Raw genomic sequence first — 21,093 nt, forward strand, 5'->3', positions numbered from 1 at the left:
CGCCCTCACAAACGATGCCTTACTTCTTGGTCCAAGCCGGTTTATCAGCTGCAATAATGTTCAATCCGGGCGCACTGCTGTTTGGTGGAAAAAACATTTTGCTCTTCTTTTTTAGGTAGCTCAAACTTATTTCCCTTTCCGCAGTCTTCTATGACCCTGTTGTTATCAGTACTGGCGGTGAGCGCGAACACGGGCGGCGCTGCGAAGCGCGTCTCCGTGACGTCGGCTGAGGGATTCTAGCATTTGTCGTCTGCTTCAATCGGGCTCGCTCTCCTGGCTGTTTATTTGCGCTCGTTTAACCTTTGATGCTTGTCCGCAGCAGAGTTTGTGTATTCGCCAGTTTTATCACAATAAAATACTTAAAATCGCATGCACTAGCTCAGTGCTTGATTTAAAGCATAGTTGTTGATACCGCTCCGGAAGGAAACATTGCCGGCGTCGTCCCATTGCTTGCGAAGCCGGTCCTGTACGGAACGTGAACAGTCGAAGCTAGGCGTCAGCTTCTGTACTCAGCTATCTTTATAACAACGGGGACCGTCAGAGTTCAATAACCGACAACAGCGAAAATGCAGGACCGAAACAAATTCCAGGCGTTAGGGGCTGTCGGCTTTGTCAGAAGGCATTACGATTCGCAGTATTAGTATATACTATTACCGCAAATCGTAATGCCTTCTGTCAAAGCCGACAGGTAAAACAGTTGCTGCAACCTTGCCGAACGCTCGAAAGTATTGTATCACATAAGTTTACGTTGTCATGGCATGAAAGATGCCGACATGCACCGTAGGGCGCCAAAAAAATGTAGGTTGAGTTCAAATAACCTGCAGTGTGTATATGCGCGTGCTTGTTTTATACCAGGCTTCCAACCAGTATGGGGGCTTATTGAGCAAAATGAGCAACGTGTACGTTAAAAATACAATAACAGTAGGTTTGTTCAGACTTGGAGGGATATCTCTGTACATTTCCCACGGCCATATGATCCCAATATTCAGATATGCGTTATAGTAAAGCAACACTCAAGAGGAGAAGGAGTAGGAGGAGCAGAAAACTTTAATTCACAGTAAAATCGGCGGACTCCTCAATCCAGGACAAGAGAGTAAATGTTTTTGTTCAATTCATAAAATGCCATCCCGATTAGGCCAGGATTTGTTCTTTACACCTGAGGCGTTTTGAAAACAATAAAGAGCTGTTTGGACAAATTCATCGGTTTCCATTCTTGTTTTACTGAAAGCCGGCACGTATACGTTTTATTGCGTTCGTTACCGAGTATATCAAGCCTTCAACTCCGTAATAATTTCATAACTGTTCGGGTTGAGATGCAGTTCGTTACGATAACGATGGTTACGATAGAAATTCGGGTCACAAAAGCCGCCTTCGAGTATTGCGGACAACGTTGTCAGCATCGTTTCGCTGGGGCGTAGCTTAAACCTCCTCACTGCATCTGAATAAACAATGCACGCTGCGGACATGAACCTTTTAGCACGCAGCCACAACGAAAACCAATTTGTGAAGGTCCACACGTACTTTGTGAGCCTCCGAAACATCCCCAGACCTCCTAATAAGGCGTTTGTGAAGCTGCAGAAAAATAATGCGTTGGGCAAAAAAAGAAAAAAACAACAACATTCGTCTGATACAAGTGAACAATGAAAGAAATAGACGACAGCTTTTTGTTTCCTGCAGTGCGATGCCCGTGTAGGGGCTAGCTGCTTGATGCGTAGCATTAGACTGTTGAGTCTTCATGAGAGCACCTCGAAAATACTGTAGGGAAGCCTACGCATTTTGAATATTTATCGGGGAGCCCTGAGCACTGAACCTCGCAAATAAGCTAGAAAGGACGAGTTACACACGATAATCTCACCAATGCTGTGAAGAAAGTTCGTCTTTCGATCTCTGTGTGTTGCAGACTTGTGCGGGATACAGCCTGAAATTATTCAGAGGTGTCACAAGGTGGAAAAATAGCTGAATTTCTGGGAATACCCTTTTTAATGCGCCACAGCATCAAAGAGGGTGGGTTCTAGCAAACGCACTGCTGCCCCTCACAAGCGGAGATAGCGGCGCGGATGTAGCAGACGACAGCGGCGCGAGTCCCTAAGTTGACGTCAGAGCCAGGGGGCGCCACTCAAACATCTCATCGCTAATAGGCATCCTTTCCTCTGTTTCCCTAAAGTTCTCACTTAATCGTTCAATGAATGTGCGTCAACGCCTGCTTTTCTTCGAAATGTTTCCCTCCTCATCAATCAGGAATTTTTGATGAATATAGTTTTTTGAGCTTAGTGATTTTATATGGTTGCAAAACTTCCTGGATGCGCTTTTGTCTTTCTTCCGCATTTCTGCCATCTATTGTTCTCTTTTTTTCTTGATGTTGCTTGCAGCATTTGCTGCATTTCTAGTTTTTTCTCCCGGTAGCTATTCCACTAGCTGCGGTTCTATACCAGATCTTTTTGCTTCTCTATGTTCTCTTGACGCCTTTCTTCGGTGGTCAATAGCCTCTTTTATTTTCTTATTCCATCAGCTTTTCGCCTTTTTCTTTTCTTTTCATTGATTTCGTTGCTTGGCTTCTTCTAAAATTATGCTTTTTGAACCCGATCATTTCGTCATAATTCCATTTTTTTCTGGATTTCTATTCATTTTGTCTTGCATCATATCAGCAAGTATCTTTAACTGTTCATTGTTCAAATCAGTTCCTCCGGTTGTACAGATTTCTAAATTTGTCCGGGTTGCGCCTCCAAACTGTAAGGTTCTTAGCTGTCTGTTGCGTTTTCATCTATCCTCATTTCCCGCAACCTTTCGTATACTGTCTCAGGGACAAGACTATATTCTATGCTGGACTGTCTGCTACCGCTTTCCCACTTTATATGTGGGAAAGCGGTAGCAGCTACCGCTTTCCTGCTACCGCTTGCCTATGTTATATGTATTATATTTTACTAGCCGGTTTTCGTGACTTAGATCTTTCACTAGAAATACATTGTTATCTGTGTCATCCAAATCTATGAGGGCATTCATGTCTCCAACTACGATTATTTCAATCGAAACTTTGAACGCGTTTATATCTCCTCTCAGACAGTTAAGAATTTGTTCATTTTCCTCCTTAGCTCCACTGCCGGTCCCCACATGCATAACTCCTAACCATGTATTTTTTCCCTGCCATCGTGCCTTTGACCCATAGATGCTTATTACAGCTTTCATGCACTGTCTGCCAGTGGGTCCTTTGTTAAATAAGCATGCGAATGCCTCCCCCTCTCCTCATTTCTGCGGTCCTGTTGCTTTTTTCCCAGACATAATTTTCAATGACAGATGGTGCTACTAGGTCAACGCCTTATCTGAGGTGAGTCTCGGATAAAGCGTACACGTTGATTTCTTCCCGTGCAAGTTGGTTTTGAATTTTCACCCATCGCCCGACATATTTATGGAGCTGATTAAATACTTCTTGCATTTGTTTTCCCTTTCGCTTTCCGCTTACGGGGTTTACTTTTGTCTCTAACCAAATGTCTCACTAGAATATTTCCATTTAAATATCCTTTGTCTGCGTTCTCAGTTATGTCTATAGGTTCTTCGGGTAGCTCTAGGCCTGGCTGCCTCCCAGCGTTGAGTGTGCATACGTCCCTCGCTTCCCGTTTGTCGTTTAGTTTGTCTTCCTTAGCTTCGCGGGGCCCCCTATGCAACCTACCGCTCTGCCACCTTAGCGCCACCACGCCTGGATTCCTAGCCTGGGGCTGAAGTGAATACTGTTCCACTGGAAAGCTCGCCTATGTCCAATGCTGCCCATTACCCTGTTTACGTATATCGCTTCAAACCCAAGTTCCCTACCACGCCTCTCAACGTCGCTGTTAGCAGCGAGTACAGCCAGTTGAATGTGCACGCGCTGTTTTGTCACCTCCGTCGTAATGCAGACTGCAATGAGCACATTTGAGGTCGTCACCCACAGGTCGCTTACCCCCTTCGCTATCTCCTGAACAAGTTTTGCCACCTCACCTTGGGAAGATTGCTAAGCCTCACGGCAATCCCCACAAGGTTTGCAGCATTACTGGACAAAGCCGTGTACCCATTTGCTTTTGCCATCACTGTCTGCATGGTCTTACAGAGGAAACACTTGAACTTCACACGCTTATCCCCCTCTACCATTTCCCTTACGGCAGCGCTGCTCCTGTTCATGTTCGAATCTCCGCTAAAATTACAATGCCATCTGCCACGTATTGCCCTTTCCAGGCACCCTGCATTCCGACTATATTGGCTGGCCTATGTTTCAGCACGTGAAAACAGCTTTTGCCTTTCATGCCTTCCGCCCCGTGTGTCACCTCGGTGCATGCTTCTTCTCCGCTGCATGGGCCGAGGCGGCATTCGTCACTTTTGGGGGAAATGATGGTCTTTTGCTGCTCAGAAGAAGAAACAGCGAGCAAATCACCACTAACGAAAAAAATCTGGATGCCTTCTGGAGTTGCCATCTTACATAAACTGTTCAGGTTCGTTTGGAGATATGAAGCTTGTTTGAACATGAAGATCTGGTGAAAGCCTGCGTTGCTCCGTTAAAACTACCGCGCGCCACCTCTCCTGTCATTTGTGAACGAACGGTGGAAAGACTCCGCCGTAGAGGGGGCATGGCTTAACAAAACTTGTTGAGCTGGTTCGCTCACGCTTACTGGAAATAATAAAATGGGCGCTAGGGAGGCCAAGACGAAGTAGACACAAAGAACATACAGGCAGCAACTTCCAACTGTTTATTAAAAAAAACCACACTTATACACAGGCCAAAGGTACAGATAAAATTTAAAATTTCTTCCAGGGGTTAACACTTGCTGACGGCTCACAGATAAATAGTAACAATTAAAACCTCTTCTTACCACCTTGCCCTTCAGTGTGACTTAGACAATGTTTCATCTTGGTGCGATACTTGGCTAATGAACCTTAATGTTACTAAATGCAAGATAATGATAGTTTTACCTCGAACATGTAATATTTCTACTAACTACGTACTTAATAATTCCCCCCTTACTAAAGTTAGCTCTTACAAGTACCCTGGCATTACAATTTCTGACAACCTTTCCTGGCAGACTCACATTGACCTTATTTAAAACAATGCTAACCGCACTCTTGGTTATTTACGCCGTAACTTCTCCCTTGCCCCGATGCAACTGAAACGTCTTCTCTATAAAACATTAGTGCGACCAAAGCTCGAATATTCATCATCCGTATGGGATCCACGCGTAAACATACATATCAGTAGCCTCGAAGCAATTCAAAATCGCGCCGCTCGCTTCATTTTGTCCAACTATTCCCGTACTGCAAGCGTAACTCATATGAAGTCAACTTTAAATCTACCTAGCCTATTACTTCGCCGCAGAATCTCGCGCCTGTGCCTCTTCCACAAGTTGTACCACACCATGCACTCACTCAGTAACTCGCTTTTTTTGCCGCCATCCTACATTTCACCCCGCAGCGATCACCACTTCAAAGTTGGAATTCCAAGCACCCGTACAAATCTTCATTTTAATTCATTCGTGCCCACAACAAGCTTGGACTGGAATCACCTTCCCGCTTCCATCGCATAAATCACTGACCCTGCCAACTTCAAGAGTACCAAAAACGTATACCCTTTTTAAACATGCTCCATTTGTTTGTACAGATTGTTATTTGTTTTTCCACCACCCCTCTCTGTAATGCCTTGTGCATTGAGAGTAAATAAATGAAATGGAATGAAATGAAACAGCAATTGACATGTCCGCAGACACGCGCACAACTGATACTAACGACACAAAACCAACAGTACTAACACATGATGTAAACATTATATTAGAGAAATCTTTCATGAAATACAGCTATTTATCACAAGTGCTAGTGACGACGTGCTCACGCAGTCATCCCCCGCTTTTTCCATGAAATAAACCTCGATAATCTCCCTTTCCGTCTTGTTTCCTGCCTTTTTCAGAAAGGCCGTCTGGTCCAGGAATGGCGTGCCACCACAGCGCTTAGAGTGATCCGCCAAGTGCCCACCGTTGTTGCTGCTAACAGTCAGTCGGTGACCTCTGGCGCGGTTGAATCAACGGCCAGTTTGGCCAATGTACACCTTCCCGCAGTCCAAAGGATACTGTACACGACATTGTTAGCACACTCTGCGTAGCGGGTGTCGTACTTCTTGGTGAATGTTGCCGGCTGCTTACTCTCCATTAAAGGGTAAAACAAAACTAGCTTGCATGGTGCTGATAATACAATGCGCACCTTGTATCTGGCCGCAGCCTTCTTGATGTTGTGGGATTGTGTGTGCACGTATAGTATAACGTGCGTTTTTATATATTCTGTTCGCTTGTGCATCTTTCTGCGATGTTCTTGCTTCTGGAAAAGGTTTTTGCACACACTCTTAATGACGGAGGGAGGTAATCGAGCTTGCAAACGGCTGAGCTGATTACTGAAATCCGTAATCAAATTATGCTCCCAAGACCTCGTTAAGGTAGACTTGATGTATGTGTTAGCAATTCCTCTCTTTATCAGTTTATAATGTGCGCTATCGAACGGTAAAAGGCCTTTTTTAGTTTGAGGGTTACACATCCAGAAAACATGTGCCTTCGTGAAGCTACGTTTAAGCTCCAGAGACTGAATTGAGTAATCTTTTGGCAATTCACATGTAAAATCAAGACCACCAGATTCCGTTAGCAAAATATCAGTTAGGTCTGCCACAGCAACGTCACGGCTAAAGTCAGTAAGATTTAAAAGCACAAGGTAGTCATCCACCTATCTAAATATTCTAACAACTTTACGATTGTTTACGATTGGCATGGATGCGTTTGTCAATGAATGATAAATATATGTCGCACACAACCGGAGCTACAAATGACCGAATGCAAATGCTGCCTTTTTGAAGGTAGTGAGACCCATTAAAACTTATGAAGGTGGACTGCAAGTAAAATATTAAAAGTCCTAGAAAGTGCTCAGAGCTCAAGCCGGCATGGTTCTGGAAGTGAACTTCCACCGTCTCTCCGATCGCCTAACGTGCAGCAATAAACAACCCTCGCTGGGGTACAGAGTAAAATAAATCCTTCACGTCAATAAAAAGCAACTCGTGGTGGCATTCGCCACCTTGCCTTCGGCTAAATCCTGCACAAGAACTGTAGAGCTGCGCACCAAGAACGGGTCCTGGATATCCAGCCTGCCTAGGTTGTGTTGAAAATTGCAGCTAACTTTGTTTTGCCAAGTTCCTTTCTCACACACAATCACCCTAAGCGGGCAATCTGGCGTGCAAGCGGGCAAACCACCAGCAATCTGGCTGGTGGTTTTCTTGAATAAACAGTTGGTATTGGGCGCCTACATGGGTTCTTTTTGCCTACTTCGTCTTTGTGTCCTTAGCGCCCATTTTATTCTTTTCATGGGGCGTGGCACGTCCTCTGGAAACCAGATAAGCGCAGCGGCGCTTGTCAGTGGGGGGAGTCGCCAGCCGGGGTTGCCGCCAGCCAGGAGAGACCAGCCGCCGTCAGCTACATTGAGGGGCCCGCACGACAGCAAGCGGACAGCCGTTCATCCTGCCGCGCCGTAAGCCTCCGAACATTGAAGTGTGTTGGCGGATGCCTCCGCTGAGCCGTTTGTGTTTCATTTCTACTGATCAAATAAAGCCCATGTTTCCTCCTGCAACATTCTGTGCGGTAATATTTTGACAAGGGCTGTTGCCTAAACTCCCCTCGGTAGGCAGGACTACCTGCAGTGGTGACCAACATGTATCTAGGCCGGCACAGACGTTTGTCGGCAAGACGTTAATTGCACAGGAGCAAGTTGCGATTAAAACTCTCGGGCAATTTTTGCAGCGTAAGCTACACTGGCCGAGGTTGAACAGTTTCGCGTGGACCTTGAAGGGCCGTGCTGCGCAAGCGCGAGGAGCATTGGAATAGATTGAATTGGACTGACTTTGGATTTGGATTGAATTTGGATTGAATTGGATTGGATTAAATTGTGTTGTATTGGATTGGATTGGAAATACAATCCAATAGGGGTACGGGGGTGTAGAGAATTGGGTCTGGACATTCACCGGTATGCGCAACCTAGAGGAGTGACGTCATAACCGCGGCAAACGCACTGGCAGCGGCACGTGACCAGCTGTGCGCCTCCGTTACGCACTAGCCAAGCCTGACGCTGCGCCGGAGCCGCTTGATAGCCGTTTCGCGGGGCTCCTGAAGAGCCGTGCTGCGCATGCGCGAGGAGCAGTGACCGGACTGGACTGGACCGGACTGGAATAGATTGGACTGGACTGGACTGGACTGGACTGGACTGAACTGGATTGGATTGGGTTGAAAATTGTTTTAGCAGCAGTAAGCATGATAATCAGCTAATCCTAGACAACCAGGAAACCTAAGAAAAACCAGCTTAACCTTAGCTCACGCAACGTATATCGCGGCATAGCCGAGCTAAACCACTGCTAACTTTTTCTTGCAACTAGCAGCGAGGCTGGAAACCGAGCACTTGGGCTTAGCGAAATGTATTTTATTGCTGCTCGGGACTGCGCTATACGTTCGCAAAGCCGGGCATAATGTCGGGAGCCAGGGGAGTAGCAGCCTGGAGTGCCGCCAGCCAAGAGAAACCAGCCGTCGCCTCAGGAGCACGCACGAAGCATACGGAGAACCTTTCGTCCCCCTCCAGTAAGCCGCCTCACATTGAAGTACTGCGGCAAATGCCTACCTTGGGATGTTTATGTTTCTTTTCTGCTGCATAAATTAACTCCATATTCGCTCTTGCAACGTTCTGTGCAATGTTGTTATGACAACGGCTATTGCCTGAGCTGGTAGGCAGGACTACCTGGAAATAAGTATTTAGAAGACCAGTGGGGCTGTAGCGCAGTTTGGAACTTACTTGTACACTTGAAATAATTTTTTGTGCACAGTAAAGAATCACGCGTATTACTTGATACCCTAGTTTGTGTTAGGCGCCTTCTCATTATCCTTAAGATACTGCTGTTTCCAGATGTATTTATTCCTCGCTTGAGTTTTGAAAATGGTGTGTACCTTTCGTTCTTTGCTAACTTTCTTCTTCTACCGTGACATTGACTTTCACGGAAACTGGATTGCATATGAACATCATTTTATTTTCGAAATACTTCAATCCTCAGGGAGTGCAGCATTCTCGTGTCACATTTCTCAAACGGAAGTTTAGTCCTTGGAGAAAAGCAATTGTTCTTCTATTGTATTTCAGTGAAGCAAAAGAACCCTTCGCAATATCGCCTAACTCGGAGACAGGGACTAGAAATTGAATTCTTCTGCTAATACAGCTAGCTCGCCCACATTTCAAGGTACATATTATCAGAGGTAATTTTTTTTAAATACTCAGAAAAATGGAGACGCATTCCTGGGATGCTGGGTACTTAATGCTGGCAAAAATGGGCCGTCGTTCGGAGTGTTTCCAGCTTTGGACGACAAAAGAGGGTCATTGGTAGAAAAAATCCCACAATGAGCAAGTGTTTGCGTTCCGCATAAATCAACAGCCAGTTACTAACTCACACGTGCAATAAAAAATTCGAAATATGCAAAGGAGCGCCGCTGTGAGCAACCAGTGGTACAATGAAAGAATATGGGCCAAGGTAAACCCATGGTTTTTATAGGACTGTAAAACCCGCTTATACTATCAGTAGAGCAAACACAAATTATTGACACAGTGTTTACAGGACATAAAAATTTTTATCACACCGAAAGTTTCCTGCATTTAGAGTGGGTTTTTCTTGTAGGTGAAAAGGAAAAAACTCCGGTTTGCCCAACAGATCGGCATATTTAACGTCCACATTACTGACAGAATTGGTAACAAAAGTAAAGTTTTTTTTACATCATCTGTTTTACGCGTGCAAAACGCGTGTACTTCGTGTTGGTGTAAATGAGCAACATGTTTGCCAACAGTGAGAGTACACTGAAAAATCGCCATCTTAGTCCCTTACTGAAGTTTTGAAACACTATAACGAGCTTCTATACAACGAACTTCTGTGAGAAGTGAAACTGGCACGTACCCTTAAAATCATTGTTGAACTAATCTTTCTTTAACAAAAGTTTGTGTGTAGATTGGTAAAAAGTATTTACACCAGTGTACTCAGCGTGCTCATTCCCATTGCGCTCGATGGGGAAATGAGCAAAGGACTAAGAGCTTCTTAAAGGAGCCATGAAGAAAAAATGCAAGTTGGTTTTATTCGAGAGATTTCGTGTTTTATAGTGCCCCCAGCGCTTGTCCGGATACAAACGGTGCTTTATTCACTGAGAAATTAAACAATTTAGGTTAAAATTTTGATTTTCCCGCTCAATCGTGCGTTTTCGTGGTCCCAAGTGACATCACGGGAACCGACCGCTCTGCAGCCTAGAGTACCTTCATTCACGCATCCGCCGTACAGGGTAGAGACACGTATACGCTGGCGCCGCCATTTTCGGTTGCTCGCTCGCCGTCGAAGCAAGTCATTGTGTCAAAACCGCGCTAAAATTATCGCCGCAACAAGGTTTACTGAAGAAGTTTGAATCATATTGTCTGTTTCGCGTTGCTAGGTCTCGTGGGAAACGAAAAGAATAACGCGTTGAGCCCGTTGGCCCAATTGCGGCGGCGCGGGACCGTTCAAAGGTTGTCTCCACCCTGTACAGCGGTGTTGGTTTGTTCCCGCGTTTCTTTACGTTCCGTAACCTAGATGGCGCCACCATACCATGGCAAGCGTTTGGTTTGCTTTTGCCCGCATTTAAACCTGGCTTGTTTTTGTTCTGCGAGAAAATATTCGTTCCCTGAAACAGTGCTCGCTCGACAAATGGGGTCACGTAAGACACCGTTGCTTGCGTCAATCGGCCAGTGTCGTCTGAGAAAACCCCAAGCCCCGTAGTGCTGTGCCGCTAAACCACGCATGCTGTGCGCAGTACGAACAGCAAAACGCATCAGTACGTCTATGTTTACATGTGCTTTCGTAACTTCCACTGTTTGTCCCATCATTCGTATTGCTTTGTAAAGAATGTGCCCTAAATTTAAGCGCAAATCGCTCGTTCGTCTAGTTTTTAAGCTCTACCTAATTTTCGTCTGCTTCTGCCAGCCTCCGCCAATCGCAGAGCTTAGCTCATGTGACATCATAGGTTCTGTTGCGGGAAATGAGCTGGTGGGTCGCATGACCATTCCCGTTTTTCCTACTTATGTAGCTTATTTGAGCGAAGTTTACGTTAAAAGTGATGTCAGTATGATTCTAACGAGACAATCTTTTGAATGAACCAAACTTGTGTTTTCTCTTCATGGCTCCTTTAAGAATTTCAACCTGCGCAGCAGTTTGAATAGATTTCCAAAGCGTACAACCATTTTTTTTCCAGTACTACAGAATTGCTCGAGCCATAGCGGTTGCAAACGGCAATCAGAAAAGAAAAAAAAAAAAAAACAGAAATCAGAGTTGGTGATTCTTGTATTTATTGCTTTGTATCCAAATAAAGACATTTGTGTCCGGGTACTTCGGTGGTATGTATTTTCGCAAAAAATTTCAGTGCAATAATGAACGCGGGAAGTCATTAAAAAATTTGCTAGTATTTTGTGGCTGCATACTTATTATACGCAAAAAATTACCGCGCATGGTTAACGCTTTCTAATAACGTAAAAGCGAAAGCCTACTTATACATTCTGCGGTTGTGCTGCTGAAATTTCTGTTGAGCTATCTTTTCATAAAGGTCGGTGCCTTCACCTTTTAAGATAAGTAGTATCAAAAGTTTGGTACGACCTACCCTCACTGCATGTGGCTGTTTTTATTTCTCGGCGCCCGCTGCGTCACCCTTGCTCACAACCCGCCGTCGATTCTCCTGCTGCAGCGCTGTCTTTATTTTCTTGCGCAAGATTCTCGGCTTTCGAAATGAGCTCAAATTTTGTTGTCATTCGGGCACCTAACAACAATTTTTGGTATCTCACGAATTCTATGAAACAGATATCCACAGGTTTTGCCTTCCAATATTTCGAAGTTGGATGCTTAAGGGAACCATTATACACCATGCGAATATGATTCCCTGATAAGATGGCTGATGATATAGCAACGTGTTTGTGAAGTAGACAGCAATCTGAATTCATATATGCTCGGCAGAATGAACCGAGGTAAGGCCGCCATCCTTAAATGCCAATTTGTGTCACCAGGCAACGCCACCGACCAGCGTGTTCGAACTGGCTACACTCTAAAAGACACACCCAATTGGCATAGTCATGGGACGTTTGTTGGGTTTCTCTTGTAACCAAGCAGCACGAAGTTACCGCTCAATCTACCTGGTTTGTGCTTTGTGAAAGACACGCGGTGCGTTTTTGTACAGCTCCAGAATTTCCCGCAATAACATCGACAAGCGTCAATAAATACCGATGCTACGAGTGCAGTTACTGTCCGTTCACTACTCACAGTGTCTCTTAATTAAAATATGCCCAATGGCACACGTTGGTTACAGGTGTTCATAATTGTCGTGAAGGTCGCCGACTGAAGTCTATATTGTCCATTCCCCAACAGCACTAAATCACTTACGCGGTCTTACACACCCTACCACCACTACCGCAACAAGCTTTTCCCTCTTGGCTGTTCTTACAGTTGAGCGGCAACAACCCAACTCATCATCCTCGCCTAGAGTTCACTAATTTGGTGTCTACACTTCAAGCCTGCATGGCCAAAATTTGTGGCCACCTTGTATACGGTCTCACCATAGTATACACCGACACCAGCGCTCATGGTACTGCGATCGATGCCGCCATTCTTTTTACCAGGCAACCAGCCTTCAAAAAGAAGTTCCAATTTCAGTTCCCGGTGCCTTCTTCCTTATTCTGTGCGGACCTGCAAGGAATAGAGAGGTTCTTTTACAGTAACTGGAACACCGTCAAAGGCTGGAACCCCCGTCGTAATTCGCAACTCTTCACTTCATGCAGTACACTAACCTAGCCTATTAACACGTGGCCGTACACTTGCCTAGAGCATTCCCCATATTGCGGCACAAATAGATCACGACGTCCCAGTTGAGTGTATTTCGAGTGAGCTACAGCTACCTCACTGCAAGGCGGTCTTACCACCCGGCTACGTGTCTCCGTTCGCGCACCGACTGCACCGCTGGAAGTGGATGATGCCGTTCGGCTGCAGACAAGACAGGACTATTTTGGCACCCTATACGTGCTCCTATTCCACCATGTGTCGTCATCTTCCATGAGCCTGGCCCTCCGCGAGAACGTTGCCCGTTGGAGAATTCCGGCATGAGTCACCGTAACTATGAATGTCACCCGAAAATGCCCTCACTTCAGGGGTGGTTTTCTGAATTCCGGTCGCTCCGTTTGCCTTTTCAGCAATGCACAGGAAGACCTGCACCATTGCATTGCGTCCGGGTTACCGCGTGCACGACGCGTCCTCTTACACTGTGTAGACACAGGGGCCGCATCATCGTTATCTTCTGAACTCGATTCGTAAAGTGAACCTTTCCTGTTAATCTAGTCACCTTGCCTTGTAATCTTCTGCCGACAGCGCTTAATGTATAGTGCTTACGCGAAATGAACGGTCTAAAAGGCACGCACCGCACTGCTGAGAACATGGACAAGAGAGCACGCCTGGAAAATTCTATCGGCAACATACTCCGCTCCTGCTGCTGCAATTAGTCATTGCAGAGCCAATGATATCCCCTTATAAATGGACCTCGCCAGGATACATCCCTCGCCTAGAGCACACAATACGACACAAGTCTCATCCAGGCTAGAAGCCCTGATTGCATTATCCTCCCACCAGTTTCCAACAGAAGAAACACCGTTCCTCAGAAAAAAAGTTTTGTAGGACTAACAGTGAACGAACTGGGTCCCGAACGCCACAAAAAAACCTGCCGACTACAAAATAAATAGTACGACCACAACAATTTCGTGATCCGATTCACTAAATTGCGTTCTATTTTACGTTGCGAGAACAACAACGTCACATTCAGAATGAACCAGGTCCACCGACAACAAAGATGGATTAGACATAGCACAAAAAACGCTAGGAAAAACGAGACCCTACCAGAAATTGAACGGACACGCACTCACCTCGCGCACGAAACGAACTATACGTCGCAGGCCAACAAACGTAGCCATTGGAGTAAAGGTCACAATTTCTCTAAACCAAGTGGGCAACAAAATGAAGCATAACGCGGACAAACGCCATCGCTGACGTAATGTGCAGCGGGACTACTGTGATGTCGGCATCAGCAGGACGTCTTAAGTTCCTAGCCAGGCAGCAAGTTACCAGATTCGAAGCTATCAATTCAAAATGCTGTGCTTTGAGAACAGGCGCATATATGAGGTGGTTCGTGTAAGCGACAAAATGCCAAATGCATAAATCAGATAGCGCGGAATCTGAAGGCAGTGCCCACCGACTAGTTTCAGCTGCTTAAGGGAAATCGAGCGCTACAAACGGGGACAGAAAAAACGAAGAACGAAGAGACAGATGCGCTACTAACAACTAATTTATTCCAAGGAGAGAGAGGGATATAAGTAGCTTGCCTAAAAACGCATAAATATACACAAAGGATAATAGATCTCAAAAAGATACTATTAAAACAATATAGCCACAGCTGAAGACAACAATCACACCTTTTTATCGCATGTTGTATAGGATCCGGTACTCCTTCGAAAACAGTGATAGGGTTGCTTCACTGATACAGCCTGCGCAGTTTTTCTGGATGAAATTCAAGAATTATTTTTAATTACTTTCAATTACCTTTAATTACCTATTACCTTTAATTTTATTCAAAAAACAGCGCAGGTTGTATCAGTGAAGCATCGCTATCACTGTTTTCGAAGGAGTACCGGATCCTAGACAACATGCGATAAAAAGGTGTGATTGTTGTCTTCAGCTGTGGCTATTTTGTCTTTATTGTATCTTTTTTACATCTATTATCCTTTGTGTATGTTTGTGCGTTTGTGGACAAGCTACTTATATCCCTGTCTTTCCTTGGAATAAATCAGTTGTTAGTAGCGTATCTGTCTCGTCGTTCTGAGCTTTTTCTGACCTCGTTTGTAGAGCTCGAGTTTTGTTAAGCAATGAACCAACTAGCCCACCAGCATATTTTACTGTAGTTTCAGTTGCACGCGCTACTCCCCACTTTCACCACCAGTGTCAAACACGCGCGTGCCTCGGGTGAGTCAATACTTTGAGTCAACACTTTAGGACTGAGACTTTAGCACCTCGTTATTGGAATAAATAGGGCCGTCAGAAAAACGCCAGAAAACATTCTGATGGCGGCAAACCACGGGGATGTCGCGTGACGATAGTGGAAAGATTGACCGTGTATGATTTGCTGCAAATGCCGTCAGTAGATTATAGCGTTTCTGCGGCCACTACACGCTGACGTGCCTCCTCTTCTCTCTGACTTTCTCATGTTTCCTAACGTCCACTTGTCCTGAGTCCTTTTGCTTTTGTTGGATATACTCCCTCAACTAATGACATGGTTCCGTCCTCCTGTGTAACCTTCCCTATTGTGCTTCTCAACATCGTATTCTCTCGATCCCCTCTCCTCTTCTTGAAACCATCCCCCTTACCAACCGTTCTCTTCTTTTCTTCTCGTTTCCTTTCCCATCATGTCCTTTTCCGAACCCTTTCTCATTCCTCGCTACCTCTTAACCAATTATTCCTTCATCAATATTATTACCCCTCTGTCTCTGTACCACTCAAACGTCTCGCCTTCTAGTCCAAATACTCATTGACTCGTAAGACGACGATGACTATAAATGAAGTTGCTGACGCTGGTGCTGCTGATGACTTCCCGCCACTGTTGGAGGCAACAACACCATTCCCGTCAGCACCCGCGGATCCGCCACCGAAGCGATCGGCAGATGATATGCCCATTCATGTGTCCGAGGCAGTGACACTCCCGCCTTCTGCGTAGTGGAATTGTGTAGTGGGTGACACCCAGCACCTGCAGGTTTAGTGGAGGTAGCTTTGATACGAACCCCCGCAAAATTTTGTGACGACTTCCACTCCAGGAAGTCATTTAGGTACAACCTTCTTCACTTACAAAAGTTGCCATCAAGCCTTACAGCGTTTCAGTGTTCCGGATATTCCCAGGAAGATTGTGATAAGTTGCATTGTACCTGCCCCGGGACCACTTCATTCTCCGGATAGACCTATTACCTTGTTAAAACACAGCATCTGTAGGGGTGCCGTCTGTAAACGTAGTGGCTAAGTTGTACTTGGTCATGAGGCCAAGGAAATATTTTCGGGAAACCGTAAAATTATTTATAATTTATCACTGATCAGTGAACGTATCATGGACATCGAAAATTTCAGCATAATAAGGCGTCATCATTATCATTATCGTCAACATCAACATCTGCGTCGTCATCATCATCCCGGACCCTCATCACAAAACTTCCTGATGAGGCACGGGCTTGAACTATGAGTACATCCAGCAACACCAGAGCTAGAGCTTCGTGTGATACTGGAAGGTAATCAACTTGCCACAAAAAGTAATTGGGATGGCGTTCGGCGTATTAAAAGAAATTACCATTTCATGGAACCGAACATGGCAATTCGAGACCTCATAGAACCTCCGCGACGTGACACCACGGCACGTGACATCAAAATTTCATGCGGGCAAAAACTTCGAGAGATTGTTTGGTCCATTATCATCAAGCGGGTGCCAGAGCACTCAGGGAACCTCGGTAACTAGAGGGCCCACGGTCTGGCGAGCATAATACAACCAGTCCTCCCAACCAACGGGCTCAATCCTGCGCGTTCTACAACAGTGCCCAGAAGACGAAAGGGGCCAACTGAAACAAGATCGCCGATACAATCTTCTTGCTACTGTAGCAAAAACAACGTCATCGTATTCATCAGCGTCATCAACATCAGCAGTATTAGTCAGCTCACGCTCAGAACATGCTCAGCACCCGGTCTTCAGCAGCACCTTTTCGTACGTGTGCTCACCCTCACCATGGCATAGCCGTCTCAACACAAAAAAAACGTGGGCTCGGCCACATTACCTGGTCGGCCAAGCCCACTTCTATTTGGGCTGTGACGGCTGTGCCATGGGGAAGGCGTGCAGTGGAGAAAGAGATGCCGCTGCATACCGGGTACCGAGCGTGTTCTGAGCGCGAGCTGGCTAATATTGCTGATGATTATGGGGCTGATGAACAGGGCGATGGCATCGGTACACTAACATTTCCAATGCTGGACGACCAGTTACCCAAATGACTGTATCGGGGAGCCGAAGTGTTCGTGAATAAATCCCAGTATGGCTATACCACGACAGATGACATAATCGCGTTTTGGCAGGGGCGACGGAATCGATATGACCCCGAGAGCCCGCCATCCCCAACGCTAAACAAAGTGCTACGTATGCGCCAGTGAAGTAACTCCTATCATGCACTATCTCGTTTGGGTGTGCGACGGTCTCATGTCTACCGTGAAAAGCACCGGCCGGTGTCCGTGGTGTCCTACGAATGTTGGATACGGAAAAGAAGTGATTCCAAAAAGGCAATTATATCAATATGGAGTTTCGCCTTCGAGGCTTTCATAGTGAGCCACCATTAACCCCTCCCAACTTTGCCTCCCCAAGTCGGCATCGGGCCATCTTATTTATTAAAAAAAAGCGTTCCACAGTACTTCCGATAATGGTGTCCGTATTTGCTGCAAAATATTGCTTAACAGTCCGCTAACACGCATAAAGCAAAACAGTATATGTAGAGTTGGACTATCGGGAATTCTCTATACACACACTGGTGAGATCCTCCATAACAGTCTACGCCCAACTACATCTATGCCGCGGATTTTCGCTTCAGGAGGCAAACTCTTCTACCGACAGGCCTTAATTTAGGGCATACGCGAAACCGTCCGTTCCTGATCGGTGGTGCAACTTCATTTCTACACCTCCGTGCAGGTCGGCCATTTATGTTCCACCTCGGTTTCTTCAAAACCTATCAGTCTTGAAACGTGGCCGGAGCTTGTTGGGGTAAAACTGCAACTTCAGCGCTGTGCGGTTATCTCGATGTTTTGTTACGTGCGTTCATACAATGGTAGTGCACCCCACATGCGGCCAGGCTGCCTTACCAAACTGTAGCAAACTAACCTTGGCTGCTCCATACTTGTGGCAGCAGATGTTAATGCTCCACACTGACTTGGTATACCCGTATTCAAGTGGGGGTGGTCGCGTGGCATTGAAAAACTGCAGTAATGCCCGCTTCACGCTTCTTAACGATGTTATTTGCCCGACACCTCATTGTATACACGCTCTGATGCCACCATATTTACCTGACCTGTCATGCTACCTTGGCACGCAAAAGTTTCTTGGCGATGTAAAGCATATTCCTGAGGCAGTGATCACCACCTAGTTCAGCTCGGTTTACTACTGGAGTCGGCGGATTCCCTTCTTCGCTTTTCTGTAGGGGTGAATCGGTATACCGAACGTTCCACCCTCCACGCGTCCTTCTTGACACCCATCAGGGACTCTGCCTTTCTGCATCTGCGAGTCCTCACAGATGCCTCCCAGAATGCGTAGGTAGGCGAGTCTCGCCGATGGACTGATCTTCGGCTCCTCCGGGTTTGGGCTAAACTTAAACAAGCAGAAATAACTGCCACCCGTAACCGTTCATCGATTCCTGCAAGCTCCAGGATCACCACAGCACCGCTGCTGCCGGACGGCACAAGAAAAGGCTGTCTAGGCTTGCTGGCCTGACTGGTGCGCCTTTCTCGGTCCGTCCTTTTGAACGGCATTTGTATGGCGTTCACTTCGCGCTATAGAATCCGGCAGTCGCCCTCCGGAAGCAGCAGCCAGCGCTTGCAAGGCATCAAACAAGGTTGGCGGCACAATTCGCCCCCCGCGTTGCCCGGGAGTTGTTTCCTGCTTTTGATGCTGTGCCAGAGGCAAATGTGTTTCGGTTTCCTTTCCGAACTACGTAGAATTACCGCCAACTCATTAAGCCGTATTGGCAATGCAGTCACTACTTAGAATCACTGAATTCATGGCAGAGACTGATGAAAATAAGCAGCGGAGTGTTCCTGTGAGGGCATTATTTACGGATAAAAATATTTACGACCCAGCCATGATGCCGCACCCACACTCCGTAAATCCGACTTGGCTCTTCGTTTAACTACCTGTCTCCTGCTTTCGGGTCGGGGGAATATTGTTCCAATACCAAGGTACAGGAAATCACCCCATGAACATCGAAATTCGCGCTCAATCCTCTTAACAAGCATGCTTTCAAAGTTGTTAAGGCGAATGTTGGCCACAGATCTTGAATTTCGGCTTCACACTTTTCAATGACAGCACCCCGCGAAAGTCTAACAGAACCCTGTCTTGGTAGCTGGGATGACTTGGAATACCTCAAATCTGTGATTTTGCTTGGAGGCCGTTCCAGAAATGTGATTACCGAGCTCCCTACGGTGATAGGCAAACCGCGTGACATTAGTCACGGTGTAATCTTTCAGGTCCAAAGTTATGCCCGTTTCCCAAACCAAATCTGTAATTCCTGCAGCAGATCTCTTCATCCATACAAATCAACGATAAATGTCTGGCTACTTTGACACTTGTCAGCGGCGTACCACAAAAATCTCTTTTGTCTAGCCTTAATTTTGACATGGTCTAGTTGCGTAGTTTGGTACCTTGCCACCTTACAAGAACAGTATTTCCTGCTACGCCGATGAAGTTAGGATAAAGGCACAGTAAGAATCCCTTTCACACCTAGCCAAGTGCTTCCACCAAGCGGTAACAGACGGCCAGAAATGGCGTACGTGCGCGTCAACATATCTTATGTGTCAACTAGTGTACTTGTCGCCAATGCTTGCGGTGAGCACTCACTTTCAGTGTCTGCGGTAGCACTGAGGCTGAAAGTTAGCGCTATTCCCATTGTGGCCATTTTGGGGTTCTGGTCTTAAATATTTCAGCATCCCAGTGAAACAGAATGGCACAGTGGCACACAAGGATATCTGTGGCTCCGGTATCATCGACAGAAAGCCGAACAAATGCTTCACAGTTTCCCCGCAACTCAAAGGATCCTGGTCGGGCTTGTTGGCCGATTGCCAATTCTGGTGTATTAGGCGAAGTTTCAGCACATGACGAAAGCCGGCTGATATCGGCTCGAGACCATCAACAGGGCCGACATTCACACACTCGTCACACTCGCATTGGCCAAAATCGCATAGCACCGATACCAATAAGCAGAAGCACAGCTTATTAGACCATCAGTCCAGATGAAATCATTAATCACTATTGCTCCACACACCTACTAAGCCTAGACTTGTTCCAGAGGCAGCAGAATTCTCGCTGCGTATACGGTCAAGCCGCCTGAAGCGATGCCATGTTTTCCTGTCACTAGTCCGCCCTGGCTGTACCACCAGGTAATTTAAAACCATTTGAAAGGCTTCGTACGAACCTTTGGCCTTCCTCGACCTCCGTACGTAGCCCTCTTTCATATTCCTTACTGGGTGCCTGCGACGCAGCCGCCAGTTCTTGAGGCTTTCGTGGACTTTGGGGCACACGCATGCTTTGTAACCAAGGTCTTGGCATGCCCCTTTCACTCAGCCGTGACCAAGTACTGCGTTTACAAGATTCTTCGTCCTCTAGCGATCCTGGTATCAGAACGTACCGCGATTGGGGATGGTCTTCAAACGCTTGCGTCGGCAATGACTACTAGGGTGATCTTGACATTTCCATGACGACTCAACGGCAGCGGTTCGTGATTTGCGTCGAATAGCGCCTTGCACCAGCCTTTCTGCAGGTAACCAAAACGAATACTAGCGCATCAGTTTGAACAGTTAGCGATCGTGCTCGTATAGTTGTTGTCTTTGCTAGATTTGGCACCACTCAGCTTGCTGCGGTCATCTTGAGTGGCATGGCAGGTGTGCTGATATAACATAGGCTGAGGTTTGGACAGTAGGACAGTAGGCAAAAGGGTTGGGGGTAACTGTTATAACGAACACATCCTTGCGACTGTTAGACAAGTGATTATCGCCTCTGTTGGGGAATTTGTTTCATTGGTCCTCAATGTCTTTACGTTCTAAGCACGTTCGACACACTCTCAAGAAGTTCAGCTTCAGTCACTCTCAGAAATTTTACTTGGTAAAATATTGTCTTCATAATTAGTGTGCGATGTTGAGCGACGCTTCCAGTTTGACGGTTTAGGTGTTTGTTTCTGCAAGTTTTGACAATGGTTTCTTTT

Source organism: Haemaphysalis longicornis, unplaced genomic scaffold, assembly GCF_048455015.1.
Source record: "Haemaphysalis longicornis isolate Haplotype H1 unplaced genomic scaffold, Haemaphysalis longicornis Haplotype H1 scaffold_5, whole genome shotgun sequence".
Classification (NCBI taxonomy): Eukaryota; Metazoa; Arthropoda; class Arachnida; order Ixodida; family Ixodidae; genus Haemaphysalis; species Haemaphysalis longicornis.